The sequence below is a fragment of the Mus musculus genome, chromosome 3 (genome assembly GCF_000001635.26).
Source record: "Mus musculus strain C57BL/6J chromosome 3, GRCm38.p6 C57BL/6J".
Lineage (NCBI taxonomy): Eukaryota > Metazoa > Chordata > Mammalia > Rodentia > Muridae > Mus > Mus musculus.
Genome location: NC_000069.6, coordinates 65,923,130 through 65,929,160, shown reverse-complemented (window position 1 = coordinate 65,929,160; position 6,031 = coordinate 65,923,130). Strand labels below are relative to the sequence as shown.

Here is a 6,031-nt window from a genome sequence, read left to right as displayed (position 1 = left end):
CACCCTGCCTCCCTGGGGCCAAGCTTTCTTTGACCCTGAGCAGGTGGGAGATTCACTCAGTTCCCTCCCCCAGGAGCTGAGCACAAAGGGCAATTCTCTTTGCTAAGGGAACAGGGAGGAATACACGGTGCACAGACTGAATAATCAGGAAAGGCTATTATTGAAGAAGAAAAGGCCAGAAGACAAAACACAGGCACTAAATGATCTGATCTTGGGGAAGCAGTTTTCTGGCCCCCTGGGAGGAATATCCAGGGTGCTGCCCCAATGAGTGTAGCCAGCACCTCAGGAACAATAGGTCGGCACTGTGTGTGTGTGTGTGTGTGCCTCCTGCCCCCACTTTCCCTCTCCTGAGTGTCATTCTCCCCCTACCCTTCTCTCAGGGGCACACACACCCAGGAGAGAGGAAAACCAGGAAGAAGGGCAAAGTCCTTGCTGGACTCTGCACACTATGAGGAGCTTTCTTACTGTACAGATAACTGGCGCTCAATTTCATTCTGAGAAAGTGAAGGGGATGTTAAATCTACAAGGAAAAAATAAGAGCAGTATTGTTTGTTTCCTTAGGGGGAAGCATAAAATGTCAACTAATTCTGAAGTAGATACAGCAAGACGCAACCTTGTCTAGTTTGTTTTAATTTTTTTAATTAAAAAAAAATGTGTGCATGTGGTTTGTGTGCATGTATGACGGTGTACCACATATATGTAGTGCCCTGGAGGCCAAAAGATGCCGGGACCCCTGAAACTGGAGTTACAGATGGCTGTGAGCCACCCATGTGGGTGCTGGGAATCAAACCTGGGTCTTCTGCAAGAGCAACAAGCGCTCTTAACCAATGAACTATCTCTCCAGACCCATTTCTTTCTTTTTTTTTTTAAGAAGGAGCCAAAAAAGTTCTGGGAGGAAGGAGTTGGTGGCAAAAATAGAGCCAGGCCTGAGGCAGGTGGAGAGCCTTCAGCTAGAGGCCTAGAAAATTGAGGTCGATGGCATCTTAAACACTGTCAATCATCCTCATGGGTCAGAGGTGACTGTCACCAATGGACACTACCTCTGCTCAGGGTCAAGCAGGATGACCTAGGGCTGATCTAACCAGGCAGGTCCCGCTGGGGAGGAACTGTCCCAGGGATACTGGGCTGGAGACACAGTTCAGTTCCCTGCCACCTCCACACTGCCACCGCTGCCCGCAGGGGACTGTTGAGTGTAGTTCAAGACTGGGAGATGAGGAACGAAGGAACTGGATCATGAAAAAGGAAGGAACTCTTGGCAGACGGCCTGGGCATTCCTCAGGCTGTGGGCTCAGCACCTTCCTGGGAGGGCAGGCAGTCAGGCACTAGCCCAGCCTCCTGCAGCTGAGTCAGCTTCTAAGTGAGGCCTCAGAGGGCGGCAGCATCCAGAATTCAAGGGGGACTTGGAGATGATCTTGGACTCCTCGCACTGGCACTGGAAAGAACCTGGGAGGGGTTTGTCAAATCCCAGGGAGAGCCACCATGCTGAACAACGCTGGAGGGCAGAAACAGGAAGCGCCGTGTTCCTGCTTAATAACCTAGAGCTCTCGCTGGTAAGCCAAGAACGCTACCCAGAAAAACGGAGATGGAAGGAGCTGGAAGGGCTCTGTGGGAACTGGAGCACCTTTCCAGGGCCTGTGAGGTCGAAGGCAGAAAGGAAACGTTAGCTCTGAACATGAGCAGAACTGCTGTAGCCTCCCAACATTGTGATTTATCACAGTAGCTGGGAAAAAAAACCCAACTGCCAGTGAGGTCATATATTGGAGAAGGTTGGCAGAATGTCGGAGACACCATGTCTGAGGTTCCTTTTGTTCCTAGCATTCTGTGACAGCTCCCTAAGCCTCACTGCTCCAAGAGGATCAGAGAGAATCACCATGCAGGGCCTGGGAAGGTCTGGCCACGACCCCAGGCAGCTGTGACTCAGTCGCCATTTTATGCCATGCTGTCTGGGAGTCACTGAAGGACTTCTTTCTGCTGGGCCCTCTCTATGGGCTCTGACTAAGCAGAAAAGGATAGACAGCTCATCACCTGGCTCGGAGAGTCAGTCTGCCTGAGCTTCCCACCTGAGTGGTCAGCCTCCTCCTCTGCCTTTTGGAAAGCAGCAGCCCGCCTGCCTTTTCCTGAGGCTCCCAAATGTGAATATCCAAGCCCCGTTCTGTGTGGGGTGGCATGGGAACTTTCATACGTTTTTTTTTCTGTTAGTTTGTTTTGATAATGGCTCGTTTGCTAGTTACTTTTTCAACTCTATGACAAAATACTCTACATAAAGCAGTTTGGGGAGAGGGTTTATTTGGCTTACAGTTTGAGGGGATAATCCATCGTGCTGAGGGGGGAAATCAATTAATGGCCGTGGTGCCACATGCACCTTCACTTGAGAAGCAGAGGCAGGGGAACTCTGTGAGTTCAAGGTCAGCTTGGTCTACATAGTGGGTTCCAGCCCACCCAGCACGATACAGAGAGACCCTGTCTCAAAATGAACTAGAGGCTCACTTCTCAGCTGGGAAGGGTGAGGCGACTGGTCTGGTCACATTCTATTCATTGTAAGAAAGCAGAGTTAGAAGGGGGCTGGAACACACAGTTTCTCCTCTTCACTCATTCCAGGAATGGATTCCCATGAGATGGTGCCACCCCCATGCAGGGAACATCTTTCCATCTTAATCCCATCAAGGTGCCAAACCAAGATTAGCCACTGCACAATCCTCTCACAGCGTGCTCCATCAGAGCCCAACGTCCTGTTAGGGTCACTTTCCTCCAGCAGCTAGTCTCTCTGGATGGAATCTCTTTCTTGAAAAGAGCTCTCCGTGGTCTATAGTAAGTCACCTCAGCCTTACCCAGCACCGGAGGGCTCACCTTCTCCTCACTTTCAATGTCTCTGTCTGACTTCAGACGGCATGCCAACACTCTCAGAGGATCGGTAACCCCATCTCTTTCTTATGGAGAAAACTTCCCATGGTGCCCTGCTCTTCAGCACCAGGGCTCACTCCTGCCCACCTCTTCCAACCATCATTTCTCCCTTTGGAAAATAAATGTTTGCATTAAGTTTTGCCTTGGTGTGTCTCCAGATGGTATGGAATTTATGAACAGAGATGTCTTTCCACACAATCTATCCTTTGTCTGACTGTAGAGCGATGCCAATGTAGTCTCTAGTGGAATGAATGCAGCCTGTGTTTTGTTACTTTTTTTACTATTTTAATTGCCCACAGGAAAAAGATCCACGTTTTCCTACTTGGGCTGTATGTAAACACCCACTAGGAAACCCACACTAAAACCTTCTAACACTTAACTATTTACTCCTAGATAACTTTGCACTGTCTTTAAGCAAGGGAACAAGTCATGGAATCATCAGAACGAGAGCCAAAGAACCAGCGCAGAGGATAAAGATAGGGAGGAAGCAAAACAACAACAACAACAACAACAAAAACAAAAAAACAAAAAAAAATAACCCAAAAACAAACAAACAAAAAACAGTCAAGTGATCGGGGAGGGGAAGTGGATGAAACGGAGATGGGTGAATCCAGAGGGACCCAGGATATGAGAAGTGTTAAACTCATCGCTGGCATGTGTTCAAGGTCAGCTTGGGCTACTGATGAATTTCCAAGACCAACACCTGTGATAGGGGTGAAACCCTGACTCAAAACTTTAGTAATAATTAACTAAGTAACTGTCTAACTAACTGAGCCTTGGGAATCAAGACAAAAAGAGAACAAGGCAAATTCTAAGCTGTGATAGGACGTTAAGAGGGAGCTCTAACGCCCTCTGATCTCTCAAAGCTGAAAAGAGGTAGCATGTGCCCACAGCACATTCTATTCAGGGGCCCAGCCCAGCTGTGGTGACTAAAGAAACTCCATTCTGTGCTAGGCATCCATCTTGATACCTAAGAACAAGCTTGTCTGACTCAAGTTCCTGAAAGATAAGTTCCTGACAACCCTGAGTCCTTGACCCCACCCAGAAATGTACCCCATCTGCTTGTTATGATGTGACTAACTGCTGATTTGGCTTCTGTAACATGCTTCTGCAGACATTCAAGGATTATTTTGAGGTCACCTTGACTACCTAATCTTGGCAGGACAAAAAAAAAGGATTCCTGGCAGATTTTATTATGTTAAATTTTATATTAAGAAACACAACACATGCCTATGACAGTTTTACAGAGAATTTAAAGTGGACAAGCACAATGCCTTGAGGCCAGCTATGGAGCTAACCCAAGTGAAGGCATATCAGGAGCCGTGGCCTTTCTGGGAAACTTGAGGAATACAGAGAAAGGCAGAATTGTCTCGAACTCAGAAATCCGCCTGCCTCTGCCTCCCAAGTGCTGGGATTAAAGGCATGCACCACCACGCCCGGCCATTGTTTGGTAGTCTTAATGTGATGTACTTCAACATTTAACAAAGAGGGTTCTGCAGAAAATACGGCTTTCCTTGGAGCTAGCCCAGGTTAGAGTAATGGAGAGTCTGTGTATTGTGGCTCTATGGGAACCTGGCACACTGGAGCTATCCCACCCTCTATGATCAAGTATCTCTGTAGGGTCCTGTCTGTCTTTGGACCTCATATTTGAGATGAAGCACTCTCCCCGCCTTCCCTTACAACAGTGGTTCTCAAATGCACAGATACTCCTAGGTATCCAGTTAAGTCCGTCTGGGGTGTGGCCTGGGGATTTGTGTTTTCAGGGATTTGAGGTCCCAGGTAATTGAAACGGTGCCTCAAGGACACACCAAGAACCACTAAGACTATCCAGTAACGATGTTGGGCTTACTTCCAAAACCAAATGAATTAAAACCTCCAGGAATGGAACACAAGCATCAATATGTCTTAAACTCAGTGATTCCAAAGATGACTCCATGATCAGATCTACCTACTGTCCCATGTGAAGGGTTTCCAAACGATAGGGGAAATAAAAGTACCACTATTTGGTCCTGAAATATCTATCCTGTAATGGAATAGCGAGAACATAGTGTACAATTTGGGTAATAATAGCTACTACTTGTTACCTGCTCATCATTCTGCATCAGGTTAATTTTCCCCTTCCAACAGTCATCAGTATAGACAGGTGCCCCATGAAGTTATGCAATTGGTCCAAGGTCAGCTACAAGTAACAAGACTGGGGTTTGGATCCAGGTTCTCTGACCATAGAGTTCCCTTATGTTTCTTCACTATAGGAGCCTGTATACCTAGGGTTTCTAGGCAATATATAATAAATATAAAGAAATTATTACATTATAGTATAATAAATTATATAATATAAATATAGTGTTATATAATATTATATATTAATTATATTATACTATATATATATATATATATATATATATATATATATATATTATATAATCCTGGTTTTGTAGACCAGGCTGGCCTTGAACTCAGAGATCTTCTTGCTTTTTCCTCCAAAAGTGTTGGGATTAAAGGCACGTGCCACCACAAGTGACTATTTATTGGTCCTTCCTTCCTTCCTTCCTTCCTTCCTTCCTTCCTTCCTTCCTTTCTTCCTTCCTTTCTTCCTTCTAGACAAGATCTCACTACACAGCCCAGGCTGGCCAGGTACTTACTGTGTAGCCCTGGCTACCTTTGAAGGACCAGCCTTATTCTCCTAAATTTTGGAATTACAGGCATGAGTCACTACACCTGGCCTGTGGGAACATGAACATGAGACAGTCCAATTATCTATTATACTAGGCTAGAATTCCTCGCTTAATGGTTGCTATGGCTGAGTTTCTCTCTAAAATGTATTTTGAAACTAAGTCCTCAGTGCAGTGGAGTTGCGAAGTCGGGTATAATGGGAAGTGTTTGAGTCACAAAGAAGGGGGCACTGATTGATGCAGCTCTACCGGTCCATGGGCGTGGGCTCTCTCTCTTCCACTCTATTGCCACATGAAGAATAGCATTTTCTACCTCTGGAAGATGTCGGATTCCAGGCTCCAATGTTGAAGTCAATATTTGACCCTTACCAGAAGCTAAACCTGCACGCATTTTGGTCTTGTATTATTATACGTTTATTGTTTGCAAATTACCCAGACTGTGGTATTCGTTATAGCAG

The 6,031-nt window shown here is 46.1% G+C and overlaps 1 long non-coding RNA gene across 1 annotated transcript; it reads left to right on the top strand.

Moving 5' to 3' along the window:
- Positions 1-882: 882 nt before the first annotated feature.
- Positions 883-4,916, top strand: Gm35039. The gene is made up of 2 exons (XR_375721.3): positions 883-1,550; positions 2,599-4,916. It is a non-coding gene; the product is annotated as a predicted gene, 35039 (long non-coding RNA).
- Positions 4,917-6,031: the final 1,115 nt, after the last annotated feature.